General features: G+C 39.7%; 1 protein-coding gene across 1 annotated transcript in view; it reads right to left on the reverse strand.

The window, feature by feature from the left end:
* MOSPD2 (motile sperm domain containing 2) overlaps positions 1-20,150 on the reverse strand; it is an 86,691-nt gene that overhangs the window by 14,367 nt on the left and 52,174 nt on the right. The window lies entirely within an intron of this gene.

Consider the following 20,150-nt stretch of genomic DNA (forward strand, 5'->3'; position numbering starts at 1 on the left):
AAAATATTTATAAAAAAATGAAACATTTCTGATTGAGGGCTGAGACAAGATGGCAGAGTAGAAGGATGTGAGCTCATCTCTTCTCATGAAAACACCAAAATCACAACTAATTGCTGAATAACCATTGAGAATAAAACACTAGAACTGACCAAAAAAGATACTCTATATCCAAAGACAAACAAGAAGTCATAAGGAGACAGTAGGATGAGCACAAGCATGGTAAAAATCAAATCCCATACATGCCAGGTGGGTGACCCACAAATGAAAATACCTGTATCACAGAGGTTCTCCCACAGGAGTGAAAGTTCGGAGGCCTACACCAGGCTCCCCAGCCTGGGGGTCTGGCATTGGGAGTAGGAGCCCCCAGAGCATCTGGCTATGAAGGCCAATGGGATTTGACTGTAAGAATTCCACAATACTGGGGCAAACAGAAACTCCACTCTCAATAGTGACACACAGAATCTTGTGACCACCAGGACCCAGGGGAAAAGCAGTGACCTCGTAGGAGCCTGGGTTAGACCCACCTGCTAATACTGGAGGATCTCCTGCTGAGACGGGGTGGTTATGGCTCACTGTGGGGACAAAGACACCAGTGGTGGTAGTTCTGGAGAGTATTCATGGGTGTGAGCCCTCCTGCAGGCCGCCATTTCCTCACCAAAACCTGGTCCCTCCCAATAGCCTATAGGTTCCAATGCTGGGATGCCTCAAACCAAACAATGGGGTGGCAACACAGTCCTGCCCATTAGCACACAGTCTGCATGAAGTCTTCCTGAGCCCACAGGTGCCCACTAAACATACCCCTTCACATGATCTTGCTCACTAGAGGTCTTACAGGAAAGAAGTGACTCCATGTCTGATCTTTTTTTTTTTACTTTTAACCGTTGCCTGATTATTGCAACTGGATTACAACTAGTTACATGAATCATTGTTTTGTTTCTTGTCTCCAAAATGTTTGTGCTTTGTGTCTTCCTGCTGCATTATGTCTTTGTAAATGTTGCTCGCTGCATTATTTATATCCTGCCTCATTTATAAGAGAAGTTGTCTATCATAGTACCAAGTGTGCAAACAGGCCTCCAAAGAAACTTCTCTGGCTAAACATCTTAAGGAAATACATTACACTGATAACATAAAATAACTGTAATAGTTGTGATTCTAGGTATGGGAAGAGGCAATAAGTGAAAATGTCTCCAGGATCATAATTAGATCTAGAGAATCATTAATTATTGATGGGGGTCTACCGACTCGATAGATGTTGAGTTTGAGCAAGCTCTGGGAGTTGGTGATGGACAGGGAAGCCTGGTGTGCTACAGTCCAAGGGGTCACAAAGAGTTGGACATGACTGAGCAACTGAACTGAATCCAAAAATTAGCACCTGGAGTGGCATATTAAGTATTTTTGCCTGATCTGGGAGGGGCCACCCAGTGTCATGGGACAAAATTTCATCATAAACTGTCTCCCAAATATTGGTTAAATTCCTGACCAAGAGGGGAGGATCTGAGAAATGGAATATTTCCTCCCATATCAGCCATCAGCAATTGCAGCCCCCTGCCCAACATGAGCTGGTGGGCCCTAGGACACTCAGGAAGGAGAAGAATATCTCCTATCCAGCAGCCATCAGACTTCAGCCACTTGCTATGGTGAGTCCTGAGGAAACTTGGGATATGAGAATACAGGATTACAAGCCCCAGATACCTGAGGTACATGTCAAGGAAATGATTTCAATGAGCCCTGACTCTTGTATCTTTACATACACAGAAAAGTTGCTAAATTCTCTACCTGAGTGGCTGTCTCTCAGGCCTTAAGTCCTCAAAATTCCCACTGAAAAGAACATAACTCTTAACTTTTAGGTTGTGAATATTGTTTAACTGTATAGGTGTAAAGTAGACACTTCCTATACAGGAACAAAAGCAGCAACATTTGGAACACTGGCACTGATGGCAGACATTCCCAGAGACATCTATCAGACAAGACGCAACAGGAAGCAATTAGAATGGTCATGGCCCCCTTTTCTACAAGACTGTGGAATAGACACTGACAGTGCACAACTGTTACTGGGAAGAACTGACTCCACGCTGGCTCTGTTTCTTCTCCTTTAACCTTTGCTTCCCATGGCTTTTGTTCACGAAAAGGATACTGTCCATACATAGTGGGCTGCCTTGGGGAACCCTGCCCCACTGCCTGAATGTTAAACCAAAATGCCTTTGTTTCAGGCCCTGCCCACCTGTGGATGGCTACAGGAAGGAATTAATGTTTCCTCTCCACGAGGCTGGCTATTCCAGGAGATATTTGCAAGATTAATGGAACTTTTACTTGACTTCCCCGCCTTCTCCCATCTCTGTTCTATAAAAAGAACCTGGCATCCAGACCCTGATATGATGGCTTTTTGGAGACAGTAGTCTGTCATCTCAGTCTGCCAGCTTTCCAAAGAAACTCGTATTCCTTGCCTCAACGCCTCATTTCTCGGTTAACTGGCCTGTCATAGCAACCAGAGCAAACTTGGATTCGGTAAAAGAGACACAAGACTCAGCTCTGCCCACAAGTTGGCAGGAACCAGTCCCTCCTAACAGGAAGCCTGTACGAGCCTGTTAAATAATTTTTCTTTTTTAACCATGCTGTATGGCTTGTGGAATCTGTTTCCTAACCAGGAACTGAACACGTGTACTCAACAGTAAAAGTGTGGACTCCTAACGACTGGACCACCAGGGAATTCCCTGCACAAGCCTCTTAGAATGGCCTCATCCACAAGGGAACAGAGAGCAGAAGCAAAACCGAACTACAACCCTGCAGCTTGCAGAATGGAAACTGCAATCACAGGAAGTCAGACAAAATGAGACCAGCAGAGGAATAAGTCCCAGATGAAGGAACAAGATAAAATCTCAGAACAACAACTATGTTTAGTGGAGACAGGCAATCTACCTGAAAAAGAATGCAGAGTACGGACAGTAAAGATGATCCAAGATCTTGGAAAAAGAATGGAGGCAAAGACTGGGAAGAAAGAAAAAATGTTTAATAAACACCTAAAATATCTAAAGAACAAATAAAGCAAACTACAATAAGTGAAATGAAAAACACACTCAGTTCAGTATAGTTCAGTCGTGTCCGACTCTTTGCGACCCCATGAATCACAGCACGCCAGGCCTCCCTGTCCATCACCAACTCCTGGACTTCACTCAGACTCACGTCCTTTGAGTCGGTGATGCCATCCAGCCATCTCATCCTCTGTCATCCCCTTCTCCTCCTGCCCCCAATCCCTCCCAGCATCAGAGTCTTTTCCAACTCTTCGCATGAGGTGGCCAAAGTACTGGAGTTTCAGCTTCAGCATCATTCCTTCCAAAGAAATCCCAGGGCTGATATCTTCAGAATGGACTGGTTGGATCACCTTGAAGTCCAAGGGACTCTCAAGAGTCTTCTCCAACACCACAGTTCAAAAGCATCAATTCTGCAGTGCTCAGCTTTCTTCACAGTCCAACTCTCACATCCATACATGACACTGGAAAAACCATAGCCTGGACCAGACGGACCTTTGTTGGCAAAGTAATGTCTCTGCTTTTCAACATGCAATCTAGGTTGGTCATAACTTTCCCTCCAAGGAGTAAGCGTCTTTTAATTTCATGGCTGCAGTCACCATCTGCAGTGATTTTGGAGCCCAAAAAATAAAGTCTGACACTGTTTCCCCATCTATTTCCCATTAAGTGATGGGACCAGATGCCATGATCTTTGTTTTCTGAATGTTGAGCTTTAAGCCAACTTTTTCACTCTCTTCTTTCACTTTCATCAAGAGGCTTTTTAGTTCTTCTTCACTTTCTGCCATAAGGGTGGTGTCATCTGCATATCTGAGGTTATTGATATTTCTCCCGGCAATCTTGATTCCAGCTTGTGCTTCTTCCAGCCCAGTGTTTCTCATGATGTACTCTGCATATAAGTTAAATAAGCATGGTGACAATATACAGCCTTGACGTACTCCTTTTCCTATTTGGAACCAGTCTGTTGTTCCATGTCCAGTTCTAATTGTTGCTTCCTGACCTGCATACAGGTTTCTCAAGAGGCAGGTCAGGTGGTCTGGTATTCCCATCTCTTGAAGAATTTTCCACAGTTTATTGTGATCCACACAGTCAAAGGCTTTGGCATAGTCACTAAAGCAGAAATAGATGTTTTTCTGGAACTCTCTTGCTTTTTCCATGATCCAGCGGATGTTAGCAATTTGATCTCTGGTTCCTCTGCCTTTTCTAAAACCAGCTTGAACATCTGGAAGTTCACAGTTCACGTATTGCTGAAGCGTAGCTTGGAGAATTTTGAGCATGACTTTACTAGCGTGTGAGATGAGTGCAATTGTGCGGTAGTTTGAGCATTCTTTGGCATTGCCTTTCTTTGGGATTGGAATGAAAACTGACCTTTTCCAGTCCTGTGGCCACTGCTGAGTTTTCCAAATTTGCTGGCATATTGAGTGCAGCACCTTCACAGCATCCTCTTTCAGGATTTCAAACAGCTCCACTGGAATTCCATCACCTCCACTAGCTTTGTTCATAGTGATGCTTTCTAAGACCCACTTGACTTCACATTCGAGGATGTCTGGCTCTAGGTGAGTGATCATACCATTGGGATTATCTTGGTCATGAAGATCTTTTTTGTACAGTAGTTCTGTGTATTCTTGCCACTTCTTAATATCTTCTGATTCTGTTAGGTCCATACCATTTCTGTCCTTTATCGAGCCCATCTTTGCATGAAATGTTCCCTTGGTATCTCTAATTTTCTTGAAGAGATCTCTAGTCTTTCCCATTCTGTTGTTTTCCTCTATTTCTTTGCATTGATTGCTGAAGAAGGCTTTCTTATCTCTTCTTGCTATTCTTTGGAACTGTGAATTCAGATGTTTATAGCAGAATAAATGAGAGAACAGATGAGTGAGTGAGAAGACAGAATGGTGGAAATCACTGCCACAGAATAGAATAAAGAAAAATGAAATGAGAACAATCTAAGACACCTCTGAGATTGCATTTAAAGCACCTCTAGTCACATTAAAGGGATGTCAGAAGGAGAATGATAAAGGACCTGGGAAAATGTTTGAAGAGATAATAGCTGAAAACTTCCATAACATGGCAAAGGAAATAGTTACCCAGGTCCAGAAGTGCAGAGTCCCCGGCAGGATAAACCCAAGGAGGAACGTGCCAAGACACACATGTTAATCAAACTGACAAAAATTAAAGAGAAAATATTAAAAGCAAAAAATAATGTACAAGGGAATTCCTGAAAGATTATCAGCTGATTTTACAGCAGAAACTCTGCAGACCAGAAGGGAATGGCACGATATATTTACAGTGAAGAACCCATAACCAAGATATCCTTCCCAGCAAGGCTCTAACTCATAGCTTGTGGCGGAATCAAAAGCTGTCACGCAAAAGTTAAGAGAATACAACACCACCAGACAAACTATGCAACAAATGCTAAACAAATTTTTCTAGGTGGAAGGCAAAAAAAAAAAGGGGCCACAACTAGAAACAAAACATAATGAATGGAAAAGCTCACTAGTAAAGAATGCATATAGTAAAAGTAAGACATCATCCACACAGAAATAGGATATGAAAACCAGCAATCATGAGAAGAGGTGTGTACAAACTCAAGATATTGGAAATGCATTTGAAAGTAAAAGGCCAGCATCTGAAAACAATCTCATTTATAGACTACTATATCAAAACACAGTTAACTGCAAACTGAAAATCAACAATAAATACACACACACGAAAGGAAAAATGAAATCAAACACAACACTAAAGTTAGGCATCAAATCATGAGAGAAAAAAAGAGGAAGCAGGGAAAAAGACCTACAAAGTCAAATTTAAAAATTAATAAATTGGCAATAACAAGGGAGTTTCCTGGCAGTAGAGTGGGTAGGATTTGGTGCTTTTACTGCCACAGCCTGGATTCTATCCCTGGTCGGGGAACTAAGATCTGTAAGCCATGCCGCAAGGCCAAAAAAGAAAAGACAGTAAAACAAAAACATATCAATAATTACCTTAAATGTAAACTGATTTAATGCTCTATCCAAAAGACAGAGTGGTTGAATGGATGCAAACTCATACATAAGCTGTCTACAAAAGACCCACTTCAAATCTAGAGACACAGACTGAAAGTCAGGGGACTGAAAAAGGTATTCCATGTAAATAGAAATCAAAAGAAAGCTGCAATGTCAATACTCGTATCAAACAGATTTTAAAATACAGACAGACTGTTTTAAGAGAGAAAGAAGGACACTATACAGTGATCAAGGGATCAATCCAAGAAGATAAAACAACTGTAAATATACTAGCACCCAATATAGGAGCAGCTCAATATATAAAGCTGGTACTAAAGGTGAGAGCCATAAAATGAAAAATCTACAGTAACAAACTAATAGTGTGGGACATTAACACCCCACTTTCATCAATGGAAATATCCAGATCAAAAGTCAATCAGGAAAAACAGACCTTACAAGACACATTAAAATAGATCAACTTAATATTTATAGAGCATTCCATCTGAAAGCAGCCGAATACACTTTCTTCTCAAATGTACATGGAACATTTTCTAGGATTGATCACAAGTAAGGCCACAAAGTAAGGCTTGGTACATTTACGAAAACAAATCACATCAACTATCTTTTCTGACCATAATGCTATGAGATAGAAATGAACTAAAAGGAAAAAAAGTAAGAAACACAAACTTGTAAAAGCTAAACAATATGCTAAGAAACACCCAGTGAGTCACTGAAGAAATCAAAGAGTAAAGTAAAAAATACCTAGTGACAAATGACAATGAAAACATAAAGATCCAAAACCTATGGGAAACAGCAAAAGCAATTCTAAAAAGGAAGTGTACAGCAATACAATCTTACCTTGGGAAACAAGAAAAATCTCCAATAAAAAACCTAAACTGAGTTCTGACAAAACATGGTCCACTGGAGAAGGAATGGCAAACCACTTCAGTATTCTTGCCTTGAGAACCCCACGAACAATATGAAAAGCAAAAAGATGACACAGAAAGATGGACTCCCCAGGTCGGTAGGTGCCCAATATGCGACTGGAGAAGAGTGGAGAAATAACTCCAGAAATAATGAAGAGATGCCGTGAAAGCGAAAACAATGCCCAATTGTGGGTGTGACTGGTGATGGAAGTAAAGTCCAATGCTATAAAGAACAATACTGCACAGGAACCTGGAATGTTATGTCCATGAATCAAGGTAAATTGAAAGTGGTCAAACAGGAGATGGCAAGAGTGAACATCAACATTTTAGGAATCAGTGAACTAAAATGGATTGGAACGGGTGAATTTAATTCAGATAACCATTATATCCACTACCGTGGCCAAGAATCCCTTAGAAATTGGTGTAGCCCTCATTGACAACAAAAGACTCTGAAATGCAGTACTCGGGTGCAATCTCAAAACTGACAGAATGATCTTGGTTCATTTCCAAGGCAAACCATTCAACATCACAGTAATCCAAGTCTAAGCCCAAACCACTAATGTGGAAGAAGCTGAACAGTTCAATGATGACATATAATACCTTCTAGAACTAACACCAAAAAAGATGTCCTTTTCATCACGGGGGATTGAAATGGAAAAGTAGGAAGTCAAGAGATACCTGGAGTAACAGGCAAGTTTGGCCTTGGAGTACAAAATGAAGCAGGGCAAAGGCTAAAAGAGTTTTGCTGAGAGAATGCACTAGTCATAGCAAACACCCTCTTCCAACAACACAGGAGATGACTCTACACATGGACATCACCAGATGATCAATACAAAAATCAGAGTAATTAGATTCTTTGCAGCCAAAGATGGAGAAGCTCTATACAGTCAGCAAAAACAAGACTGGGAGCTGACTGTGACTCAGATCATGAACTCCTTACTGAAAAATTCAGGCTTAAATTGAAGAAACCAGGGAAAACCACTAGGCCATTCAGATATGGCCTAAATCAAATCCTTTATGATTATACAGTGGAAATGACAGATTCAATGGATTAGATCTGATAGAGTCCTTGAAGAACTATGGATGGAGATTCATAACATTATGGTACAGGAGTTGGTGACCAAAACCATCCCCAAGAAAAAGAAATGCAACAAGGCAAAATGGTTGTCGAAGGAGGCCTTACAAATAGCTGAAAACAGAAGAGAAGCAAAAGGCAGAGCAGGAAAGGAAAGATATACCCAAATGAATGCGGAGTTCCAAAGAAAAGCAAAGAGCGATAAGAAAGCCTTCTTATGAGAACAATGCAAAGAAATAGAGGAAAACAACTGAATGTGAAAGACTAGAGATTTCTTCAAGAAAATCAGAGATACCAAGGGAACATTCCGTACAAAGACAGGCACAATAGAGTACAGAAATGGCAAGGACCTAACAGAAGCAGGGGAGATCTAGAAGAGGTGACACAGAAAAACTGTACAAAAAAGGTCTTAATGACTCAGATAACCATGACAGTGTGGTCAACAACATAGAGCCAGACATCTTGGAGTGTGAAATCAAGTGAGTGTGGGCCTTAAGAAGCATCACTATGAACAAAGCTGGTGGAGGTGATGGAATTCCATCTGAACTTTCAAATCCTAAAAGATGACATTGTTAAAGTGTTGCACTCAATATGCCAGCAAATATGGAAAACTCAGCAGTGGCCACAGGACTGGAAAAGGTCCATTTTTATCCCAGTCCCAAAGAAGGGCAATGCCAAATGATGTTCAGACTACTGCACAACTGTGCTCATCTCACATGCTAGAAAAAGCAAGAGAATTCCAGAAAAACATCTACTTCTGCTTCACTGACCATGCCCAGGCATTTGACTGTGCAAGTCACAACAAACTGTGGAAAAGTCTTTAAAAGATGGGAGTCTGAACCACCTTACCTGTCTCCTAAGAAACCTGTATGTAGGTCAAGAAGCACCAGTTAGAATTGGACATGGAACAATGGACTGGCTCCAAAGTAGGAAAGGGGTATGTCAAGGCTGTATATTGTCACCCTGCTTAATATATGAAGATTACATCATGTGAAATGCCAGGCAGGATGAATCACAAGCTGGAATCAAGACTTCCAGGGAAAATATCAACAGCCTCAGATATGTAGGTGATACCACCCTAATGGCAGAAACTATAAAGTAACTAAAGAGCCTCTTGATGAAGGTGAAAGAGGAAAGTGAAAAAGCTGGCTTAAAACTCAACATTCAAAAAACTAAGGTCATGGCATCTGGTCCCATCATCTCATGGGAAATTGATGGGGAAAAAATGGAAACAGTGACAGACGTTATTTTTGTGGGCTCCAAAATCACTGCAGATGGTGATTCCTGCCATGAAATTAAAAGGCACATGATCTTTTGAAGAAAAGCTATGACAAACCTAGAGAGTGTATTAAAAAGCAGAGACATCACTGTGCCAACAAAGGTATGTATAGTCAAAGCTATGGTTTTTCCAGTAGTCATGTACAGATGTGAAAGTTGTACCATAAAGAAGGCTGAGCACCAAAGAATTGATGCTTTCGAACTGTGGTGTTGGAGAAGACTCCTGAGAGTCCCTTGGACAGCAAGGAGATCAAACTAGTCAATCCTAAAGGAAATCAACCCTGAATATTCACTGCAAGGACTGATGCTGAAGCTCCAAAACTCTGGCAACCTGACGTGAAGAGCTGACTCACTGGAAAAGACCTTGGTGCTGGGAAAGATTGAGGGCAGGAAGATGAAGATGAGATGGTTTGATGAGATCATTGAGTCAATGGACATGAGTTTGAGCAAACTCTGGGAGATACTGAAGGACATGGAAGCCTGGTGTGTTGCAGTCCATGAGGTTGCACAGAGTCAGACATGACTTAAGAACTGAACACCACCACCTAAAACAAATAGAGAAAGAAGAAGAAGCAAACCCCAAAGTGAATAGAAGGAAACAAATCATAAATATCAGAGCAGAAATAAATGAAATAGAGATGAAGAAAACAACAGAAACGATCAATGAAACTAAAAGCTGGTTCCTTTAGATGATAAAACTGATCAATCTTTTAGCAAGACTCATCAGTAAAAAGGAGAAGGCAATGGCATCCCACTCCAGTACTGTTGTCTGGAAAATTCCATGGACGGAGGAGCCTGGTAGGCTGCAGTCCATGGGGTCGCGAAGAGTTGGACACAACTGAGCGACTTCACTTTCACTTTTCACTTTCATGCACTGGAGAAGGAAATGGCAACCCACTCCAGTGTTCTTGCCTGGAGAATCCCAGGGACGGCAGAGCCTGGTGGGCTGCCGTCTATGGGGTCGCACAGAGTCAGACATGACTGAAGCGACTTAGCAGCAGCAGCATCCGTTAAAAAAAAAAAAATAATAATAATAAAGTGAGGACTTCCCTGATGATCAAGTCTTTAAGAATGTGCCTGATAATGCAGGAGATACAGCTTTGATCCCTGGGCCAGGAAGATACAACAAGCTGCAGGGCAACTGAGCCCATGTACCGCAACTATTTATGCCTGAATGCTCTAGAGCCCATACTCCACACATAAGAGAAGCCACCACAATAAGAAGCAGGCACACCACAACTACAGAGTAGTCCATGCTCAAAGAAACTAGAGAAAGCCTTAACAGTAACAAATACCTACTGCTGCCAAAAATAAATAAGAAAAAAAGGTGGAGGGTTCCAGTCAATAAAATTACAAATAAAAAAGAGAAACTAAAATAAATACCACAGAAATACAAAGGATCACAGGAGACTATTATAAACTATATGCCAATAAAATGACCAATGTAGAAGAAACAAATTCTTAGAAAGTTACACTCTCCCAAAAATGAACCAGTAAGAAACAGAAAATATGAACCAACCAATCACAAGTACTAAAACTGAAACTATGTTAGAAAAATTCATAACAAACAAAACTCTAGGATCCGATGGCTCCACAGGTGAATCCTTCTGAAAATCTTCAAAAAATCCACTGAGGAAAAGACACTCCTAAACTCATTCTATGAGGACAACATCATCCTGATACCAAAACCAGACACGTATCACACACATCCCAAAAAATCACAGGCCAGTATAACTGACGAACACTGATGCAAAAATGCTCAACAAAATACTAGCAGACAATATTCAACAATACATTAGAAGGATCATACACCAAGATCAAGTAGCATTTATCCTTAAAGACACAAGGATATTTCAATATTTGCAAATCAGTGTGATATACCACACTGACAAACTAAGAATAAAAATCATATGATGATCTCAAAACATGCAAAGAAGGTCTTGACAAAATACCCATGAAGAACAGTATATAGATTCCTTGAAAAACTAGGAATAAAATGACCATATGATCCAGCACTCTTACGGCAGAAAGTGAAGAGGAATAAAGAGCCTCTTGATGAAGGTAAAAGAGGAAAGCAAAAAAGCTGACTTAAAACTCAACATTCAAAAAATTAAGATCATGGCATCCAATCCAATCACTTCATGGCAAATAGATGGGGAAACAATGGAAACAGTGACAGACTTTATTTTCTTGGGCTCCAAAATCACTGCAGATGGTTACTGCAGCCATGAAATTAGGACACTTGATCTTTGGAAGAAAAGCTATGACAAACCTAGATAGCGGAAGAAAAGCTATGACAAACCTAGACAGCATATTAAAAAGCAGAGACATTACTTTGCTGACAAAGGTCTGTCTACTCAAAGCTATGGTTTTTCCCTGATGATTACACAGTGGAAGTGAGAAATAGATTTAAGGGACTAGATCTGATAGATAGAGTACCTGATGAACTATGGACAGAGGTTTGTGACACTGTATAAGAGACAGGGAGCAAGACCATCCCCAAGAAAAAGAAATGCAAAAAACCAAAATGGCTGTCTGAGGAGGCCTTACAAATAGCTGTGAAAAGAAAAGAAGCAAAAAGCAAAGGAGAAAAGGAAAGATATAAGCATCTGAATGCAGAGTTCCAAAGAATAGCAAGAAGAGATAAGGAAGACTTCCTCAGTGATCAATGTAAAGAACTAGAGGAAAACAACAGAATGAGAAAGACTAGAAATCTCTTCAAGAAAATTAGAGATACCAAGGGAACATTTCATGCAAACATGGGCTCGATAAAGGACAGAAATTGTATGGACCTAACAGAAGCAGAAGATATTAAGAAGAGGTGGCAAGAATACACAGAAGAACTGTACAAAAAAGATCTTCACAACACAGATAACCATGATGGTGTGATCACTCACCTAGAGCCAGACATCCTGGAATGTGAAGTCAAGTGGGCCTTAGAAAGCATCACTACGAACAAAGCTAGTGGAGGTGATGGAATTCCAGTAGAGCTATTTCAAATCCTAAAAGATGATGCTGTGAAAATGCTGCACTCAATATGCCAGCAAATTTGGAAAACTCAGCAGTGGCCACAGGACTGGAAAAGGTCAGTTTTCATTCCAATCCCCAAAAAAAGGCAATGCCAAAGAACGCTCAAACCACTGCACAATTGCACTCATCTCACACGCTAGTAAAGTAATGCTCAAAATTCTCCAAGCTACGCTTCAGCAATACATGAACTGTGAACTTCCAGATGTTCAAGCTGATTTTAGAAAAGGCAGAGGAACCAGAGATCAAATTGCCAACATCCGCTGGATCATGGAAAAAGCAAGAGAGTTCCAGAAAAACATCTACTTCTGCTTTAGTGACTATGCCAAAGCCTTTGACTATCTGGATCACAATGAACTGTGGAAATTTCTTCAAGAGATGGGAATACCAGACCACCTGACCTGCCTCTTGAGAAATCTGTATGCAGGCCAGGAAGCAACAGTTAGAACTGGACATGGAACAACAGACTGGTTCCAAATAGGAAAAAGAGTACATCAAGGCTGTATATTGTCACCCTACTTATTTAACTTATATGCAGAGTACATCATGAGAAACACTGGGCTGGAGGAAGCATAAGCTGGAATCAAGATTGCCAGGAGAAATATCAATAATCTCAGATATGCAGATGACACCACCCTTATGGCAGAAAGTGAAGAGGAACTAAAGAGCCTCTTGATGAAAGTAAAGAGGAGAGTGAAAAAGGTGGCCTAAAGCTCAACATTCAGAAAACTAAGATCATGGCATCTGGTCCCATCACTTCATGACAAATAGATGGGGAAACAGTGGAAACAGTTATTTTTCTGGGCTCTAAAATCACTGCAGATGGTGATTGCAGCCATGAAATCAAAAGACCCTTACTCTTTGGAAGGAAAGTTATGACCAACCTAGATAGCATATTCAAAAGCAGAGACATTACTTTGCCAACAAAGGTCCGTCTAGTCAAGGCTATGGTATTTCCAGTGGTCATGTATGGATGTGAGAGTTGGACTGTGAAGAAAGCTGAGTGCTGAAGAATTGATGCTTTTGAACTGTGGTGTTGGAGAGGACTCTTGAGAGTCCCTTGGACTGCAAGGAGATCCAACCAGTCCCTCCTAAAGGAGATCAGTCCTGGGTGTTCATTGGAAGGACTGGTGCTGAAGCTGAAACTCCAATACTTTGGCCACCTCATGCGAAGAGTTGACTCATTGGAAAAGACCCTGATGCTGGGAGGGATTGGGGGCAGGAGGTGAAGGGGACAACAGAGGATGAGATGGCTGCATGGCATCACTGACTCGATGGACATGAGTTTGAGCAATCTCTGGAGATGGTGAAGGACAGGGATGTCTGGTGTGCTGCAGTCCATGGGGTTGAAAGCGTCGGAAACAACTGAGAGACTGAACAACAACAATGATCTAGCAATCCTACTACTGGGTGTATACCCTGAGAAAACCATTTTCAAGAAGACACATGTACCCCAATGTTCACTGCAACATTATTTACAATAGCCAAGACATGGAAGCAACCTAGACATCTGTTGACAGATGAATGGATAAATAAGTTGTGGTATATACACACAACAGAAAATTATTCAGCCATAAAAAGAATCAAATTTTAGTCAGGTGACTTGAGGTGGATGAATCTAGATCCTGATACAGAGTGAAGTAATTCAGAAAGAGAAAAACAAATATTGTATATTAACCCTTATATGTGAAATGTTGAAAAATGGTACTAATGAATCTATTTGCAGAGCAGGAATAGAGACAGATGTAGAGAACAGACTTGTGGATACAGTGGAGGAGGGAGAGGGTGTGAGAATTGAGAGAGCAGAACTGAAACATACACATTCCCACATGTAACAAGCTAGCAAGTGAGAAGTTGCTGTATAACACAGGGAGTTCAACCTGGTGCTCTATGACAAGCTAGAGGGATAGGGTGGGTGGGGGTGGGAGGGAGGTTCAAGAGGGAGTGATATATGTATGTTTATGACTGATTTGGGTTGTTGTATGGGATAAACTGACATAACACGGTAAAGCAATTATCTTCCATTTATAAATAAAATTTTAAAAAGTCACCCATTTATGATAAAAAAAAAAACCTCTCCAAGAAGTAGGCATAAAAGGGAACATTTCTCAAAGTAATAAAAGTCACCTATGACAAACCTACAGTTAACATGATACTCTATGATGAAAAACTGAAAGCACTTCCTCTAAGATCAGGAACAAGGCAAGAATATTCACTATCACTTTTACTCAACATAGCTTCAGAAGTCCTAGACCCAGAAATTAGAGAAGAAAAAGGAATATAAATTGGAAAAGTAAAAGTGTCACTGTTTGGAGATGACAGGATACTGTACATAGAAAACCCTAAAGATGCTTCCAGAAGACTACTAGAGGTCATTAATGAATTCAGTAAAGTTGCTGTATACAAAACTAATACATAGAAATTTCTTGCATTTCTATACACTAACAACAGAAGATCAGAAATTAAGGAAACAATCCTATCATCATCACATCAAAAAGAAGAAAAATGCCTAGTAATAAACCTACATAAGGAGGCAAAAGGTGTATACTCTGAAAACTGTAAGATACTGATGAAAGAATTCAAATATGAAACCAACAGAAGGAAAAATATAGCATGTTTGATTGGAAGAAACAATCCTGTCAAAAGACTATAGTACCCAAGGTAATCTACAGATTCAATGCAATCCCTATCAAATTACCAATGTCATTTTTTTGCAACTTAGAACAAAAATTCAAAAATCTGTGTGGAGACAGAAAAGACACCAATAGCCAAATCAATCATGAGACTATACTACAAAGCTACCAGTTATCAAAAGAGCATCATACTGGCACAAAGAAAGAAATACAGATCAATGGAACAGAAGTACAGAAATAAACCCACACATGTATAGTCAATTAATCTACAACAAAGGATGTAAGACTAAAAGTTGGGGGAAAAAAATCTCTTCAACAAATGGTGCTGGGAAAACCGGACAGTTACATGTAAAAGAATGAAATTAGAACATTCTTTAAAACTATACACAAAAATAAACTCGAAATGGATTAAAGAGCATTTAATGGTACTATTTAATGAGTACTAATCAACTCCTACCACTTCCCTGGTGGCTCAGATGGTAAAGCGTCTGCCTACAATGTGGGAGACCCAGGTTTGATTAAACTCCTAGAGGAAAACATAGCAGAACATTCTTTGACATAAATTGCAGCAATATCTTTTACAAGCTGACTCCTATAGTCATGGAAATAAAAACAAAAATAAATTGGACCAAATAAAACTGAAAACCTTTTGTACAGCAAAGAAAACCATAAACAAAACGAAAAGACAACCCACAGAATGGAAGAAAACATTTGTAAATGATGTGACTGACAAGGGATTAATCTCTGTAAAGAGCTCATGCAGCTCAATATAACTCAAACAACCCAATCAAAACACGGGCAAAAGACATATATAGACAATTCTCCAAAGAAGAAACATGGAAAGCCAAGAGGCACATGAAAAAATACTCAACAGTGTTAATTATTAGAGAAATGCAAATAAAAACTACAAGATATTCCTCTAAGATCAGGAAGAAGATAAGGGTTTCTATTCCCACCATTATTATTCAATATAGTTTCTGAAGTCCTAGCCATGGCAATTAGAGGAAAAGAAAATGAAAGGAATAGAGATTGTAAAAAGAGGTAAAACTCTCACTGTTTGCAGATGACATGATACTATACATAGGAAACCCTAACAATGCCACCAGAAAATTTCTAGAGCTAATCAGTGAATTTAGTAATGTAGCAGGATACAAAATCAATACACAGAAATTCCTTGCATTCCTATACACTAACAATTAAAAAACAGAAAAAGAAATTAAGGAAACAATCTCATTCATCACTGCAACAAAAAGAATAAAATACCTAGGTATAAACCTACCTAAAGAGACAAAAGATCTATATGCAGAAAACTAAAACACTGATGAAAGAAATCAAAGGTGATACAAATGGGGAGATACACCATGTTCTTGGAAGAATCTATATTGTGAAAATGACTATACTACTGAAAACAATCCACTATCAAATTACCAGTGCAAATTACCAAATTATCAAGATTCAATGCAATCCTGATCAAATTACCAATGGCATTTTTTACAAAACTAGAAGAAAAAATTTTACAGTTCATATGGAAACACAAAAGACCCCTAATAGCCAAAGCAATCTTGAGAAAGAAAACCAGAGCTGGAAGAATTACCCTTTCTGACTTCAGACTATTCTATGAAGCTACAGTCATTAAGACAGTGTGGTACTGGCACAAAAACAGAAATAGAGACAAATGGAATAAGCAGAAATCCCAGAAATAAAGTACCCATAGGTGCATGGGTTTATCTTTGACAAAGGAGGCAAGAATATACAATGGAGAAAAAGCAGCCTCTTCAATAAATGGTGATGGGAAAACTGGACAGCCACATGTAAAAGAATGGAATTAGAACACCTCCTAACACTATACAAAAAACAAACTCAAAATGGATTAAAGACTTACATGTAAGGCCAGAAGCTATAAAACTCTTTAAGAGGAAAACATAGGCAGAACACTCTGACAAATCACATCAAGATCCTCTTTGACCCACCTTCTAGAGTAATGGATAGGAAAACAAAATAAACAAATGGAACATAATTAAACCGAAAAGCTTTTACACAGCAAAGGAAACTATTAAAAAAAAATGAAAAAACTCTCAGAATGGGAGAAAATAATTGCAAATGAGGCAACTGACAAAGGATTAATCTACAAGATATAAAAGCTGCTCATGCAGCTCATTATAAAAAAATGACCCAATCAAAAAAAGGGCAGAAGACCTAAATAGACATTTCTCCAAAGAAGGCAGACACACGATCAGTAAACACATGAAAAGATGTTCAAGATCATCAAATATTAAAGAAATGCAAATCAAAACTATAGTGAGGTATTACCTCATGCTGGTCAGAATGGCTATCATCAAAAAGCCTACAACAACAACAACAACAAATTCTACAACAAATGTTGGAGAGGGTGTGGAGAAAAAGGAATCCTCCTACACTGTTGGTGGGAATGTAAACTGATGAAGCCACTATGGAGACCAATATGGAGATTTCTTTAAAATAAACAAACTAGGAATAAAAGTACCATATGACCCAGCAATCCCACTACTGAGCATACACCCTGAGAAAACTACAATTCAAAAAGACACACATATCCCAATGTTCACTGCAGCACTATTTACAAAAGCTAGGACATGGAAGCGACCTAGATGTCCATCAACAGATGAATGGGCAAAGAAGTTGCAGTACATATATACAAAGGAATATTACTCAGCCATAATAAGGAACAAAGGTGAATCAGTTGAACTGAAGCGGATGCACCTAAAGCCTGTATACAGAGTGAAGTCAGTCAGACAGTGAAAAACAAATACCATATATTAACACATATATATGGAATCTAGAAAAATGCTACTATTGAACCTATTTGCAGGGAAGGAATGGAGATGCAGATGAAGAGAATGCACTTGTGGACACACTGGGGGAAGGAGAGGGTGGAATGAATTGAGAAAATAGCACTGACATATATACACTACCATGTGTAACACAGAGAGCTAGTGGGAAACTGCTATATAACATAGGGAGCCCAGCCTGGTGCTCTGTGACAACCTAGAGGGGTGGGAGGGAGGTTCAAGAGGGAGGGGATATGTGTATATGTGTGTGTGTGCATGTGTAGTTATGACTGATTTGCAATGTTGTATGGCAGAAATCAGCACAAATCTGTAAAGAAATTATCCTCCAATTAAAAAATAAATTAATAAAAAAACTATGAACTATCACCTCACACCAATCAAAATGGCCATCATCGAAAGGTCTGCAAACAATAAATGCTGGAGCAGGTTTGAAGAAAAGGGAATCCTCATGAATTGTTGGTGGGAATGTAAATTGGGATAGCCACTATGGAGAACAGTATGGAGGTTCCTTAAAAAACAAAAAAACAGAGCTCCCATATGATTCAGCAATCCCACTCCTGTGCACATATTAGGAGAAAACCATGTTCAAAAGGTTACATGCACCCCAGTAGTCACCAAAGCACTGTTTACAATAGCTAAGACCTGGAAGCAACCTAAATGTCCACTGACAGAGAAATAAAGAAAGATGTGGTACAAATATTCAACAGAATATTCAGTCAGTTCAGTTGTTCAGTCATGTCCAACTCTTTGCGACCCCATGGACTGCAGCACGCCAGGCTTCCCTGTCCATCACCAACTCCCAGAGTTTGCTCAAACTTGTGTCCATTGAGTCGGTGATGCCACCCAACCATCTTATCTTCTGTTGTCCCCTTCTCCTCCTGCCTTCAATCTTTCCCAGCATCAGGGTCTTTTCCAATGAGTCAGCTCTTTGCATCAGGTGGCCAAAGTATTGGAGTTTCAGCTTCAGCACCAGTCCTTCCAATGAATATTCAGGACTGATCTCCTTTAGGATGGACTGGCTGGATCTCCTTGCAGTCCAAGGGACTCTCAAGAGTTTTCTCCAACACCACAATTCAAAAGCATCAATTCTCTGATGCTCAACTTTTTTTATAGTCCAACTCTCACATCCATACATGACCACTGGAAAAACCATAGCTTTGACTAGACGGACCTTTGTTGGCAAAGTAATGTCTCTGCTTTTTAATATGCTGTCTAGGTCAGTTAGGTTCTGATAATAATGCCACAGGAGCGTAGGCTCTGGTTAACTGGTTTCCCCTGATGGCAGAAGAACTGAGTCCTCTGGTGTATTTCAAAATGGCTCTTCTTCCAGCTCCTCCTGCAGGAAGTTCTAGGAGATTTTCCCCTAGTATTTACTGAAGAAATCTGGTGGAGCTCCTGGAGGTAAATGTCACAGTGTTGTGGGGGCCCTTCGGTGACTGGATCCCTTGGAGCTGTTAATTCTGAGAATTTTCCAGTGAGCCTCTAGCAATCCATCAATTGCCATTTAGGTTTTTAACTCCTGCAGTGGTTTCTGCTTTGTGAGTCTCCACTCTGGAAAACCTAGACTCCCTACATAGACTTGACTGTTTCTCTAAGTAGTCTGTCTTGTGTCTACCCCTCTCTTATGAATTCAAGAAGAGCTATTGCTGTCATCACTCCCTTCAGCTTTTTAGTTTTAGGACAAGGTAGCAACTTCCAAGCATCTAATGTGCAAAACCCAAAACTGGAACTCTCTGTCCACTTTCTAAAAGGAAAGGACTCTGGATTTCTGTGTCACCTTTCATGCTCTTTGTCATACTGAAATTTGTATAGTAGGCTATTTCTCCAGATAATCAATGAGAGGCAGAGTAGAAATTTTACTTCTCAACACCTAGGCTCAGAGGAGCAGAGAAAGGAAAATTGTGAGACAGTAAGTTGAGAGTTGAGTCCAGTCACTCAGTATTACTCAGCCATTAAAAATAAGGAAATTATGCCATTTGCAGAAGTATGGATGGACCTGGGATGATCATACTAAGTGAAGTCAGTCAGAGAAAGATAAATATCATATGATATCATTTATATACAAAATCTAAAAAAATGATACAATTGAATTTATTTACAAAACAGAAATAAGCTCATAGACTTAGAAATCAAACTTATGGTAACAAAAGGGAAAAGATGGGAGGGGAGGAATAAATTGGTTATTTATTCATATACATACTACTGTATTTAAAATAAATAAAGGGGAGGGGACATATGTACACCTAAGCTGATTCATGTTGATGTTTGACAGAAAACAATAAAATTCTGTAAACCAATTATTCTTTAATTAAATAATAAATTTAACAAAATACAACAAATAATGAACAAAGATCTACTGTACAGCACAGGAAACTC

The sequence above is a fragment of the Budorcas taxicolor genome, chromosome X (assembly GCF_023091745.1).
Source record: "Budorcas taxicolor isolate Tak-1 chromosome X, Takin1.1, whole genome shotgun sequence".
NCBI lineage: Eukaryota > Metazoa > Chordata > Mammalia > Artiodactyla > Bovidae > Budorcas > Budorcas taxicolor.